This window comes from Trachemys scripta, chromosome 6, assembly GCF_013100865.1.
Source record: "Trachemys scripta elegans isolate TJP31775 chromosome 6, CAS_Tse_1.0, whole genome shotgun sequence".
Lineage (NCBI taxonomy): Eukaryota > Metazoa > Chordata > Testudines > Emydidae > Trachemys > Trachemys scripta.
The window spans coordinates 41,699,160-41,714,195 of NC_048303.1; the positions used below are offsets into that span (position 1 = coordinate 41,699,160).

Consider the following 15,036-nt stretch of genomic DNA (forward strand, 5'->3'; position numbering starts at 1 on the left):
CCCCCCCCCCCCAATGGGAGAGAGGGCCAGGACGGCCCCCCACACAGATCCATCCCCGGCCCTTGCAAGCCCCCTGCAGCCTGGGCTCAACTGCTGCAGTCCTCCTATGGGCTCACCAAGCGGTAGTTACCACAGCAGACCCCTTTTAAAGTGACTCCTGGGTGTGGGAAATTGTCATGGTAACAAGTCAGCTTCTTGCACTATTAGCTATACCAAGGTTTGAGCCTTACGCAGCATTACATTCTTCAAACTCTTTGGCATTGCATTTTGCGACTGGAGAGAGTGAGTTGTGACATTTAAATCAAATCACAATTTGTCCTTCAATCTGTATATATGAATTAAATAAAAAGAAATATACACAATATGTTTTGTAACTTTTGGGAATTCTTGGTTAGGCTGTGCCTCACTTGCCTGGGCTGATGAGCTGCCCCTGAAGTGCTGCAAGACTAGTCCCTCGAGGGGGTTCCAATATTCATTTTACTGTACCAAGTGACTTCAGCACCTCTCTCTGGTCAGAGGTCCCACACAGCCTGCTTCTGTGTGAGCCACTCTTCACAACTGCCATGGAACATTTCCCACCCAGCAACTTATATCTCTCCAGCAGATTCATGGCCCTGCCTTCTGCTGACCTACTACTGTTCAGCAAGTTCATCACCTCATTTTCCTTCTGCAAATGAGAGAAAAGTCATAATGAACCCAATCCTACTAAACATATCCTGGAAATTGAGGGTGTTCTTCACATTCCAAGATGTGTCCAGAAGCTTGCAGAGTTGTACCTGAAGTCACAGTCCACTGTTTAGATTAATTATATTTTCCCATTTTAGAAAGTTTTTCAAATTTTTCATAAATGTCACCTAAATAGAAACATTAACTTAAATGGGTATTGGGCATGCAAATCCCTTAGCCATATTTGAAAACCTCTGCATAAATTCTTAACGTGGTAGAAGGGAATGGCAAAGGCATGTTCTTGAGCATACTTAATGGTTTATACATTACTCTTTCAAACATGCTTATTTTTCTTGGTTCATCAGTGGTTTGGAGTGGTGTCCAAAATGTTGCATTTTTTTGGTGAAGTAGAAATGTTATACTAGTGAAACATTAACCATGTGCAGCCTTTTATAAGAAAAGTTTTAAAATTCCAGGGACTATTAGGAGTCATAAATTGTGTGGTTAGTATTTTTGGCTCTATAATAACTTTCTTACATTTCAAATTTTTCTCCAGGTGTTGCTGGTCTTCTGAAGTGGTCAACCAGATTCCCTTAAAGTGGTCATCTGAGTTATAACACAGGTGAGTAAAAGAAATTCAGATTGCATTAGCTATTGTTTCCATGTTTTGTGAGGCCTTGAAGTTGGGTAACTACTTAATAGATGGAAGATGGCTAGATTCTTCTCATTTTAAAGATCCCTTTTTAGCATTAAATATCATTCAACTGATCATAAGCACTGATAGAGTACACCAAAGCTTTAAGGAAGTTACAGAAGACAAGAACTTGGTGACTACTTAACAAAATAAATAAAGGAATAAAAAGCCTTAGTTTTCAATGCATTAGAAAATCTCGTATTTGAATGATTGAACCTAAATATTTCAAATAGGTGAGTTACAGCAGCACCTGGTGCAACACTAGTATATATTGAGATGTGTTGTATTTAGTATAACTGGTGCCTGAATATGAAATTACAAGAGTCATGAAAGTATATAGGATAAATAATTTTTGTTTAACATTTGTGAAAATAGTTCTGATGGAACATACCTATAAATACAGAGTGAGTTAAGGAATTACAACAAACTGAGTTTACTTGTAATAGAAACTTTATATTTATTTCAGGGTTCTTAAACTTTTATTTTGTGTCTCTTTTTAAAGATTTATCATCTCATGTATCCTCTCCTCTCTACTGAAAATCCCTCATGTCTCGTGTGGCAACACAGGAGGAATAAGCTTTTAAAAATTCATTATTAATTGAAATTTATTGAAGAAATTTTTGTAAGCATCTTACAAAATCTTAACTCTCTCCAATATGATACTTTTAAAAAAATGATGCAAAAGAAATTTGTTGCTCCAATTGAGAATTAACTGGTGGTGAGTAGAGGAGAATTTTCATGCACACTATACATCTTATACTTTTGCCTTTTTGGTAGTGTCATAGACTTGAGTATCATATTAAATTATGTGAACCAACTTTACATTTATCCTTACTGAATCGTATTTGACTTCAGCTCACTGCCCTAATTTATCAAGATGATGGTTAGGATTGATGATCTTGACAAACTGGAGAAATGGTCTAAAATAAATAGGATGAAATTCAATAAGGAGAAATGCAAAGTACTCCACTTAGGAAGGAATTGCACAATATAAAACAGGAAATGACTGCCTAGGAGTACTGTAGAAAAGGATCTGGAGGTTATAGTGGATCACAAACTAAATGAGAATCAATAATGTAATACAGTTGTAAATAAAAAACAAACAAACCCACAACATTCTGGGATGTCTTAGCAGAAGTGTTGTAAGGAAGACATGAGGAGTAATTCTTCCATTCTACTCAGCGCTCATAAGGCTTCAAGTGGAGAACTGTGTCCAGTTCTGGACACCACACTTTGGGAAAGATGGACAAATTGGAGAATTTCCGGAGGAGAGCAACAAAAATGATTAAAGGTCTAGAAAACATGACCTACAAGGATATTGCAAAAATTGGGTTTGTTTAGTCTAGAGAAGAGAAGACGGTGGAGGAGGAGGATGTAACAGTCTTCAAATACATAAAAGATTGTTATAAAGAGGAGCATGGTAAATTGTTCTCCTTAACTGCTGAGGACAGGACACGTAGTAATGGGCTTAAATTGCAGCAGGGGAGATTTAGGTTAGACATTAGGAAAAACTTTCTAACTGTAAGCATAGTTTAAGCACCGGAACAGATTACTTTGGGAGATTGTGGAGTCTCTGTCACTGGAAGTTTTTAAGAGCAGATTGGACAAACATCTGTCGAGATGGTCTAGATAATACTTATTCCTGCCACAGTGCAAGGGACTGGACTAGATGACCTTTCAATGTCCCTTCCAGTCCTACGTTTCTATGATTAATCTTGACTTTCACAGTGTTTGCAATCCCTCCCATCTTTTAGCATTTACAGATATTATTGCATGTACCACTCTGACTGAGGATAAATAGAATAGATAATGGTGTTTGGTTCAAAAGGTACCCATCTGTGTCATCAAGGTGCATCTTTAATTACCCTCTGTATTCTGATGTTTTAGGCTATTGCATTCATATCCTACAGGTCATAATTTGTTAGTTTAGTTTTCCACTCCTTATTGCTATTGCTAGAGTTCCAAGGGCAACACAAATGAAAGATAATGAGCATCCCTTGCCTATTTTTTTTCATATTCCCTCTTTCTATTATGGCCTCTGGATAGCTATATGCTTGGGATTTTTGTTGTTTGTTTATTTTCTAAAAACAGGATTAATCCCAAACTTTTTGGTGGGGAGGAGTATACGTAGTTTACCAACAGGAACATCATCTAGAACTGCATACGATTATTTCCTAAAGTAAATTTATAGTGGTGTGGAAGTGTCACTATAGTTAAGGTTGCGTCATGACATCTGTTTTAAGACATTGTCTTCTAAAATCGACATGCTTAGTCAGTTTTCTTTGTTGTGTCTCGGAAGGGTGCAAGGTAAGCTTAGTGACCCAAATTTGGAGTCATTTGAGCCAGCAGTTCTGGAGATGTAAGCCCCCCAAAATAACCATTTAAAAAAAATTCTAGGTGGGATTTTCACCCCAGAGCTAAAGATCAAACTATTTATGTGATTGGGTCAAAATGGTCTCAATCTGTTGAGTTTTACCCAAGGTAGTAAATGGCACCCACTAAATCTTTGGGGGACCCAAACCGAAAACAGTATTTAAGAAAATGTACATTTTTTACACTATGCATGAACCAATACAAAAAAACTGGAGGAGTGGAAACCCTTTAGCTATTTTATTTGCTTTAAACTTGACTCTTCTAAGTGCTCTAAAATCCAGACAGTTACACAGACCTTGTCTACACTGGCAAGTTTCTGCACAGTAAAGCAGCTTTCTGCACTTTAACTCCCGAGGTGTACACACTGCCAAGCCACTTAGTGTACAGAAGCTGCACAGTTGTAGCGCTCGAAAAAACCCACTCCAACGAGAGGCATACAGCATTCCGTGGCGGGGCTACAGCGCAGTGGTACCAGTGTAGACACAATGATGATTACAGTGCTGTGATTTGCCTCCGGGAGGTGTCCCACAATGCCTGTCCTCACCTCTCTGGTCATCGGTCTGAACTCTACTGCCCTTACCTCAGGTGATCAACCGTCACCCCCATCCCGTACATTCCTTTGCAAATTTGAAAGTCCCCTTCCTGTTTGCTCAGTGATGCGTGCAGTGGTCTCAGCGCATGTTTCCAGGTGGCCATGCCTGCTCCATGCACCAGGCGATCCCCCGCTTGGAGCATGCTGGACCTCATCAGCCGAGCTGCTGGACCTCATCAGCATTTGGGGAAGGGAGACTGTCCAGTTGTAACAATGCGGTTCTGGCAGGACCGAACTGAGAGTGCCAATTCAGGACCAATTGCTTAAAACAGGGCAGTTACAGCCCAAGGCTGGGGTTTTTCCACCTCCAAGGCAAACCAAACCAGCCAGACAAAGAGGACTTTGGTCTCACCCCACTGGCTAACCACAAGTCACACTAAGCAATTCCCTTAGACACTCCAGTTTCCCAGTATCACCACCAGTAGCACTCGTTATGGGGACAAATGGTTATGAAAACCAATACCCCAGTAAAAGAAAAATGGTTCTCCTGATCCCAAAGGATCAAGCCCCAGACCCAGGTCAATATACAGATTAGATCTTACCCATAAATCACGCTGTTGACAATCCTTTAGAATCTAAAATCTAAAGGTTTATTCATAAAAGGAAAAAGATATAGATGAGAGCTAGAATTGGTTAAATGGAATCAATTACATACAGTAATGGCAAAGTTCTTGGTTCAGGCTTGTAGCAGTGATAGAATAAACTGCAGGTTTAAAATCAAGTCTCTGGAGTACATCCACAGGTGAGATGGGTCATTCAGTCCTTTGTGTAGAGCTTCAGTTTGTAGCAAAGTCCCTCCAGAGGTAAGAAGCAGGATTGAAGACAAAATGGAGATGAGGCATCAGCCTTTTATAGTCTTTTCCAGGTGTAAGAACACCTCTTTGTTCTTACTGTGGAAAATTACAGCAAAATGGAGTCTGGAGTCACATGGGCAAGTTCTTGCATACTTTGCTGAGTTACAAGGCGTATTTGCCTTCTCTCCATGGGTCAGTTGTATAGCTGGTGGTCCTTAATGGGCCATCAAGCAGGCTAGGCAGAGCTAACACCAACTTGTCTGGGATGTCTCCCAGAAGCATAGCATAAGTTTGAAATACAGACAGTTTAGAGCCAATATTTATAACTTCAACTACAAAATTGATACACGCATATAGACAGCATAATTATAACCAGTAAATCATAACCTTGTCTTAGACACCTCATTTGACCCCCTTTATACAAGATTTGGTGTATACTACAGGACTTTGGTTTCAACCATGTTCTATATGGTCCCAGATTATATCAATAATGTCACACTAGTCCTAGTTGCACTCCAGCCGTAGGAATTTTGATACCTATGGACAGATTTTACGATGGATGATAGAAAGGGGCCATGACCGGGACACACTGCAGTGCAGGATAAAAGTGAAGTTGCTGCGGAACACCTACCAGAAGGCGCGGAAGGCAAACTGCTGCTCCGGTGCTGCGCCCACGAGCTGCTGGTTCTACAAAGAGCGGGACACGATACTCGGTGGCGACCCCACCTCCACTGCTAAGGCCCCTCGGGATACTTCGTTGGCTTGCGTGCCAGTCAAGAGTGGACTGAGCCAGGAGGAGGAAATCTTGGATGAAGAGTGGGAGGAGAACCCAGAGGCAGAGGAAGACTCGGAGGTCAGAGATGCATGCAGCCAGGAGCTCTTTTCTACCCTGGAGGAGCCTAGGCAGTCACAGCAGTTGGATCTAGGCAAAGCGCAAACAGGAGAGGAGGCCCTTGTAAGAGAATCTGATTTTGGGAATTGCTGAAGCGAGTTGTTGGGGGCTGGAGGGTTGCAGAAAGCAGGCTTGTCTCCCACCGCATGCCTACTCTCAGCAGTGAAACAGGGTGTTGATTGACTCCCTCACTTCATGGGAATCTCCTCTGCAGAGCTGTTTTGTTTCTTGCCCCGTTAACAGTAACTTTCCCGCACCACTGTGCTGACACAGGGTGGGGGACCATTGCTGCACACAGGTGAGCCGCATAGGGGCCAGGACGGAAGTCGTAGACTTGGAGAAGACCCTCCCTTGATTCCCTGCTCACCCTCAGTAGCGAGATATCTTCCATAGTGATCACATCCTGTGGAAAATGTGGGGATTGGAATGAATATCAGGCCCTCCCTAAAGTCTCCCCAAGAGCCACATGTCCAGTGCGGGAAGAGTGATTTACCCTGCCCCTGCGGCTACTCACCATTTTGGGGGTCTTGTGGCTCATTTGTGTTTGCCTGGGGTCAGCCAGTTAATGACAGGTGTGTGAGTACTGGCTGCATTTTAAAGCACTGAATCAGTGTTGGCTGTGTTGCAAACAATATTGCTTCTGTAAAATGTTGCATTTAAACTTCACATTGCTTGATGACCTTTGGAGCCGAGCCTCCCTCTTTGTTATTGGCAGCAGGACGGCTGCGCAGAATTAGAAAATGGCCAAGAAGAACTAAAGAGGATTTTCTCCATGAGGTTATGATGCACTCTACCGCCAAGAAACAGGAATTGAAGGAGTGGCAGGACAGCGAGAAGAGGGACTGAAAGGAGAACGCGGCACACTAGAAAGAAGCAACGGAGCAGCTCTTGAACATTATGGAGCTCCAGCTGAGAGAAGGAGGGGTCGAAACAAGCAGCTCCGTGCCCACTCTGCCCTGCAGCTGCTGTTGCAAGACTCTTTCCCATGCACCCCACATACACTGCCAACATACTGTTATCAAACTTCAGGCTCCACTCTACCCACAGCATTCCACTCCTGCCCCGTCACAGTCGAGCACTGTGGTCTCCCACTGCTCTCAACACCCATCCCTCTGCAGTTTGGGCCTGCTGAAGTACAGGATCCTGCTGAAGCATCGTACTCCAAAGGAGAAAGTTGGGTATGATCCCTGGACATACACAAATCTGTAGCCATCCCGGGACCCCTCCTTCTCTTGAGACCTTCCCTTCCCCCATCACCCTCCCTGATGATGAATTTTTTTCATTTGATTCTCTCCTCTGGTTGTTGTCTTTTAATAAAATAATTGTGTAGGTTTGAAAGCAATCTTTATTCTATTAAGTGAAAGCAAGAAGAGCACTGCAAAGCAACATACAATTATGTTAAGCCCCCTTGCATCATGTGCACCAATCATCTACTAGCATTACAAGCACTGCAATCTCGAGCATAGGAACAAATATTACCAGCTTTCAGCTTCAAATTGCTGCCTCAAGGCATCCCTGATCCTTATGGCCCTGCGCTGCGCCCCTCTAATAGTCCTGGTCTCTGGCTGTTCAAACTCAGCCTCCAGGTGCTGAGCCTCTGCGGTCCATCCCTGAGTGAAGCTTTCACCCTTCCCTTCACAAGTATTATGGAGTGTACAGCACGCGGCTATCAGCATGGGAATATTGTCATCGGCCATGTTTAGCTTTTCATACAGGCATCGCCAGCAGGCTTTTAAACAGCCAAATGCACACTCAACAGTCATTCTGCACTTGCTCAGCCTGTTGTTGATCCACTCCTTGCTGCTGTCAAGTTGTTCCGTGTATGGTTTCATAAGCCACAGCATTAAGGGGTAGGTGGGGTCTCCCAGGATCACAATGGGCGTTTTGACTTCCCCTACGGTGATCTTCTGGTCCGGGAAGAAAGTCCCTGCTTACAGCTTCTTGAACAGGCCAGTGTTCCAAAAGATACGTGCGTCATGCACCTTTCTGGACCAGCCTGCGTTAATGTCTGTGAAATGCCCATGGTGATCCACAAGCGCCTGGAGAACCACTGAGATATACCTCTTGTGATTAATGTATTCAGTGGCTAAGTGGTCTGGTGCCAGAATTGGAATGTGAATGCCATCTATTGCCCCTCCGCAGTTAGGGAGGCCCATTTGTGAAAAGCCATCCACAATGTTATGCACATTGCCCAGTGTCTTATTTGTAAAAACTTTCGCCCTCACAGAAGGAGCAGGATATCCACTTGAGGGCTCTCCTAATGGAATCGGCTCTTTGTCCCACACTGGAGTCCTCTATGGCCAACCCCATGCTGAGTGAATCGGTTTCGGTGCGGAGCACGCCATCCGCACCGGACTCAGCCAGCACCGCTCCCCTTCGCTGGTGCCCAGGAAGCGGCAGAAGAGCTGAGCCCTTCGGCGCTGAAGGACCGAAGGCCTACGGGCAGAGGATTAACGTCAGGCCATGTGCCTGCTTCGGGTCTCCAAGGGGGTACCGCGGCAGTCGGATCCCTAATCCCGGCCAGGGACTTGCCCCCCACCCTGGACAGTGGCAGGAGATCCTAGCCTACAGTAGGGCCTTCAGGGCCCGAAGTGGTTCCAGTGACTAAAGAGCAAAGCTGACAGGTGCCATGCCAGGGGAGTGACGCAGCCCTGCCCTTGGCACTGAAGAGCAAGTCATAGAATCATAGAATATCAGGGTTGGAAGGGACCTCAGGAGGTCATCTAGTCCAACCCCCTGCTCAAAGCAGGACCAATTCCCAACTAAATCAACCAAATCATCCAAGTCCATCGAGGTGCAGCAGCATAGACTGGTGGAAAACCCTTAGTCACCGGACTGCAGACTCAGGTCTCCTTTGCCGCGACCTCGGTCCCCGGTCACCATGCCTCAGCTCACCAGCCAGAAGGCGTAGGTCCCCAATGAGATGGGGATGCCTGATTCGAGGCACCATTCCCTTTACTGCCAGTACCAGCAAACGCCCAACCGTGGGGTCGACCAGGCATCAGTCACCCTTGTCCAAGCAGTCCCCTCGACGTTGGTCACCGTTTTGGAGGGACTGTTTGGGAACTCTGTGTCGGTCTCGCTCGCCCCAGTACCAGTCCTCAGACAGGTGGTGTTACTCCCCGTTGCCTCAGTGTTTGCCCACCAGGGTCAGCAGACAGATGGCCCCGCCCTGGTCACTGGAGGGACAGTAGTCCAGATCGGACCAGGACTTCAGCCAGTCACCCACAAGGGTCGACTCACCACTGACACAGGAGTCCAGCGGGGCACCAGTGTTGGTGCCGGTGCAACAAGGACAGTGGCCTCCGCAGTGGCAGTACTGGGGGGTGCCGGTGGTGCTGGTTCAGTATTCCCAACCCTCCCTAGCCGCATTGGACAAGCCGACCGCAGCATCACCGGCACCACCATCAGAGTGCGGTGCGGAGGCCAAGGCAGCGTGCCGAACCCTGGAACCTTGACATCCCACTGGAAGTAGTGCAAGAGAAGTCGCACAGGCTGCTAGGCGTTCTGTTCCATTCCATGCCTGGTAGACATTCCTTGCCTATTAACTAGAGAGCGTTAGAGCCTGAAAAGGTCTTGTGACAGACTCCAGCATCAATATCTACCACTTCCAAGAGGGCAGATAGGTGGTACCAAATTCTGCTCAAGGATTTTGAGTGCTTTTATTTGCATCTGGTACTGGGCTCCCTTGTTCAGGAAAGTTCAGCAGACCCCCCCGCCCCCCTCCCCCCCAAAAAAAACAGTGCCAAAGGAAAAGGACATTAAGAGACTGGATTTTTTTTTTTCAGAAAAGGCTTCTCTCCCAATCTCCAGATATGTTTGCCAACTACCAGGCATCTCTGGCAAAATACAACTATCTGATCTGATAACATTTTTTGCAGGGGTGAAAGCCCTCGGAACACCCCTGGACAAATTGCCTGTTTATGGAAAGACTCCTGCAGGAGCACAGGGAAAAATTAAAATCTATCATGCTAGAGGGCAGTTGATAGCTAGAAATTCTTTCAGGCTGCTTTCAATGTGTCTGATACAGCTGAAACATGGCCACATTGATGACAATGTGAAGATCCTTCTGGCTCCCATCATCAGGAATACACAGGGAGGATCCAAAAATGATGGAAGATCTTCTGTTCCAGGGCTGTGACCTCTTTTACTCAAAGACTGATGTGGCCTTTCACTCAATAAAGAACTGTAGAGCCACTTTATGTTCTCTAGGCTTGTAAGCTTTGGTCCCAAGGAGAACATAACCCAGACCTCAGACCTCTCAGATAAATAGCGTCCCTCTGCTACATGCTGCATTGGAGCCACCAAGCGAGAACCAGAAGCTCCAATTCAGATGATCCACTTCCCCTCCTCAGCTACAGTGCATTTAGCATACTTCTCTTGGCATGGGTTTCATATCACAGTTGAGAGCCTGGCAGAACCTTTGGGGGAAGCTACCTTTTCCCCCACTTCTTGGCAACTCTTATAGGGTGGCTGCCCCTCACTGGTAGAAAAGGGCTTAAAAGCAGCCCTATGGCGGCTGCGCTGGAGGCAGCCAATTAGAAAGGGGCTGAGAGGAGTAGCCATCATGGTCTGGCAGGCTCTCATAAGAAGGGCTGCAGGGCAGAGAAGAGTTCAGTAGCTGACTGGAGCTCTAGGGGAGAAGACCAGGCTCCTAGCAGAAGGAAGGAGCCCTAGCATCTGGGACAATTCAGTGCTGCAAGCAGGGACTGGGGGAGCTAGAGAGAGATTCTGGCGGCATGCTAGGGCCTACAGGCTGAGGCCCTGAGACAAGAGTCAAAAAGGGTGCTGGGGCCACATGGGAAGTGCCCCCGGGACAAGGGACTGTAATTACCACTGAGGTAGTGGCTGGACGGAGATTGCTGGGACCCCCCAGAAGGGGAGAACACAGAGTGTGGCACATCTGGAGGGCAGTGTCACTGAAGAGGACACCGCAGTCGTGGGAGTGGTGCGGGTTCTGGAACAAAAATGACAGCGGCAAGGCACCACCAAAGCAGGGCGCCCTGACAAGCAGAGCTAATTCCCAGGACAGCCAGCAGGAGGCCCCAGAGTGGTGAGTTCCACCCTGTCACAGCAACCATCTTTAGTTTTTTTGGGAAGCCTGGTCTAGGATCACCACAGAACAATGGGTCTGAAAAGTTGTTGGCAACTGTACAGTACACAATTCTAGTCCCTTCCTACCCGTAACCCACCTTCCCCATCCCTCTTCAGATATATGTTTCATGAGCTACTGTTGAACCAAGAGTTAGCCTCCTGCATCTCAGTTCAGCAGAGGGGATGCCCTTAGAATTAAGGGACGGGGGTTTTATTCCCATTATTTATTATTCCAAAGAAGAAAGCGGATTTATGTTCCATTCAGGACCTTCAATGTCTCAACAGGTGGATCTGTTGTTTCAAATTCAGGATGATTACTTTGGCCTCTGTAATCCCCTTGTTAGATCCTCAAGACTAGGCATCTTTTGACTTGACCTGGAAGATGCCTCTGTTTATATTCATACATCTGGCTCACAAGAAATAACTTAGATTCTTGATAGGAATATCTCTTTACTAGTACCGGGGTCCTGCCTGTTGGTGTATCCAGTGCACTGAGGATGTTCAGCAAGTGCGTGGCAATTGTAGCAGCTCACTCGTGGAACCAAGGAATCTGGGTTTACCCAAATCTCACTGACTAAAATTAGCTGGGAAAGATTACCCCAGCAGGTGACTAACTTGATTCAAGTAACCTTAAAGCTCCTTTCCATGCTTGGCTTGAAAGTTAACAGCGAAAACTCTATGCTTACTTCAACTCACAGCATAGAGTTCATAGGAGCCATGTTAGATTCCAGAGCAGCAAGAGCTTACCTCCGGAGAAAGATTACAAACTATAGTGAACTTCATCAACAAACTTCAGGTTCACTCAAAGACCTTGGTAATAGCCTGCCTGAAACTTCTGGGACACAAGCCCTTGTGTACCTATGTAATGCAACTTAGTTGGTCAGACTGCCTACGTTCCATGAAATGACTGGATCTGCCCAGCAGATAGTGTATGTACATGATGGTTACAGTGCACAAGAAGTCTGTTCTGGACTGGTTAGATGGTCACCAGATCAGTCTGCTGACCAGCATTTTCTGGGCAATCAGAATTTGCTAGTAGATCACCTCAGCAAACAGTGAATTTATTTGTGAAGTTGAAAGGCCATTCTGATATTTTTGAGTTAGGTGAGTAGAGAAGAAAATATGTGCACTGAATTAAAATAAAACCAAAAACGTCTCGCTTCAAGCTTTACTTGTGACTAATTCTTGATGATGAATAAATATGGGTAACTCTGAAAGAAAAATTTAAAAGCAATATATAAACAAATATAAAGCTGCTTCATATGAACACAGTATAAAATTTCTATTGATATTTAATTGCATAACCTCAAACTCCTCCGTTTCCTCCAACTGAGAATTCTGACCCTTGTTATTTTGAGGCTAATACTTGTGGCCTATCTATGATCTGGAAATTCTCCTACATTGGGCATTGATTTAGAAAAGCACTTCAGCACATGTTTAACTTTGTCTATGATTTTAAGTCCATTGTTTGTAGTCAATAGGATTTAAGCATATGTTTAAAATTAAGCATGTGTTTAAGTATTTTGTTATAGAGATTAACTTAAAAAAGAGTTAAGTACTTTGTTGAATGGGAATCCTGGTCAAGTTATTGCAAACTGAGAGACTGTATGCATCATCTCCACAGCCCTGCTAGCCTTGGGATGAAAAGTAAATCCTACAATGTGCAGGACTCTGGTTTTGACAGATAAATACAGACATGCTTTATGCAGCACTCACCCAAATAGGATATTCATTGTTTTAAATGGATACTCTGAGCTGCTTAGTGGATGTTGTTACAAATAAATATTAATTATATTGTGGTACTGCCTCTTTGGTCAGACAAGAGTGGGGCCTTATTTTGCTGAGCACTAAACAAACACACTGGCATACTTTGTCCCTTCCACAGAGAACTTGCAATCTAATTTGAAACAAGACAAGAGTGACTGTCATAAACAGTAGGAGGGAAGTGTTGGGGGGAGGGGGATGAGCATAACAGTAATGATGATATAAGTTCAGAAGATAAATAAGGTTATTTATTTGTGCACAGCTTGGTTACTCCAAATTGGTTGAAAGGATTTTAAAAATATTTTTCTTTTATAAATATACAAATAACATCAGTTGTCTGCAACTGTTGTTCACCTAGCAATCAACAACTGGCTGATTTTCCTCATAGGCATTGTATCATAAGTGGCTCTCGAAGAGGGATTTGAAACGTGATAAACTCTAAGTTGTACATAAAAGTTTATTAGCAGTTCTGTGGCAATGTTTTTCATAAACTTCCAACTGGAGGGAAGAAATGAAAACATTAAGATAGATTCTGAATTTAAAGGATAAAGTTACTTTATTATGTGCTACACACATAATAAAACCTTTGTTATCCCTTCCTGTTTCCTTTCCCTTTCTCCTATTGCTTTTCATTGTAATTGCAATGAAGGAATTTACTTACTTCTTGTTTTTGTTTGTTGTACTTGTTGCTGCAATATGAGCAAAATTCAATCAAATGTTTTGATCTTTGAAAGAGGTTGACCTAAGCAGTGCAGGACATGGATGATCTCAGCTCTGGATGGAATCCAGTCCTTCTGGCCAATTGTTGTTGACTGTGACATTTGGAGTACCCTGCTCCTCAGAATGTATTTCAGGCAGTGTCAGATGAGATCATATCAGCTGCTTGCATCCACCAAAAAATGACTGTTCAATTAAATAAGTCTGTTCCGTTTTATAGGAAATCTCTGTACAGTTGTGGCAGAAACAAGGAGATTGCTTTTGTGATGATATATTACTACAACAGCAACTGCAGGGTGGCAATTTAACACGTTTGCAATATGTGATTCAAGTATCTGGTGTTAAAAGAGCTGAATAGCTGACATTTTAAGGAGTATATAAACCCAGAATGAAAATGTGTTATGAATTTCACAATGTGTAGCATAAAGATTTCCTCCCATTGGTTGTCTTTGTAGTCAGAACATGCAATTGTGATGTCAGCTTGTGGTAAGCAATGAAATTGAGATCCATTTCTTTTTTCTTCAGTTAGGATTTGGGAAAAAAAGAACTTGATGAATAAGGCCTTGATTCAGCAAAGCATTTAAGCATTTTTCCCTAGTGCAGAGCCTAAAACATTTAATCACTATTTCAACCATAATTACACTCCTGAATGCCCATCACTCAAATTATGGAAATGAAATAAAGACTTTTTTTATATAAAATAGATTTAGTGCAAGCAAACATGGATTGTACTATATAGTATTTACATGTGTGTCATGTATATGTGCAATCTCATCCTCTCTAATACATCACTGCTCCCACCCCTCTCCATTTACAGGCCATTTTACATTGATACATGAGTCACTTCACACTCATGATACTGCAGTACAGTTAAGCACATGCACATGTTTGCTGGATCAGGGCCTAAGATAACAGGCTGCGGCCTGGTTGATTTGAGTCTCTGCATGTTTTCCCGGGAATGCATTTTAATGAATAGCACGAATTCTGAAGAAAAAATAGGAAATTCACAAAATATCTTTATGAACATTCTTTTGGGTACAATTTTATTGAGTTTATGGTAACTCAAAACATGGTCCCATTTGCATTTAAGTTAATGGGAAGTTTTCTATTGACTTCAATGGAAGCTGGATCATACAGCTCTTAAGAAATGCATCTCAGGACTGTGATGGAGCTCAGAGGGTTTTTAAATCTAAACTTCTGACTTCTGCGAATACGATTCAAAAGCTTGATGCTGCTAATAGTTTTGATCTATTTAAAAGCTCATTTTCTTTAATTCTGCTTAGCATAAAACTTAAATATAGAATGAAAGAATAGAATGTTTTCCTTCTTTTGAATGGAATAATAGTGATATGGATTTTTTTCAATATACATTGTAAATGGTGCCAGGACCAACTTATTTTTTCTTAATGCCCAACAATAAAACAGCAAGTTGTGAATTTGTATCTTATTT

General features: G+C 43.7%; 1 protein-coding gene across 6 annotated transcripts in view; it reads left to right on the top strand.

The window, feature by feature from the left end:
* Positions 1–15,036, top strand: part of LHFPL2 (LHFPL tetraspan subfamily member 2) — a 203,305-nt gene that overhangs the window by 93,679 nt on the left and 94,590 nt on the right. For all 6 annotated transcript variants that reach the window (XM_034773522.1, XM_034773526.1, XM_034773524.1 and 3 more), the window contains one exon: positions 1,223–1,288. The gene's annotated coding sequence lies outside the window, so the exon portion shown is untranslated. The remainder of the gene's footprint in view (positions 1–1,222; positions 1,289–15,036) is intronic.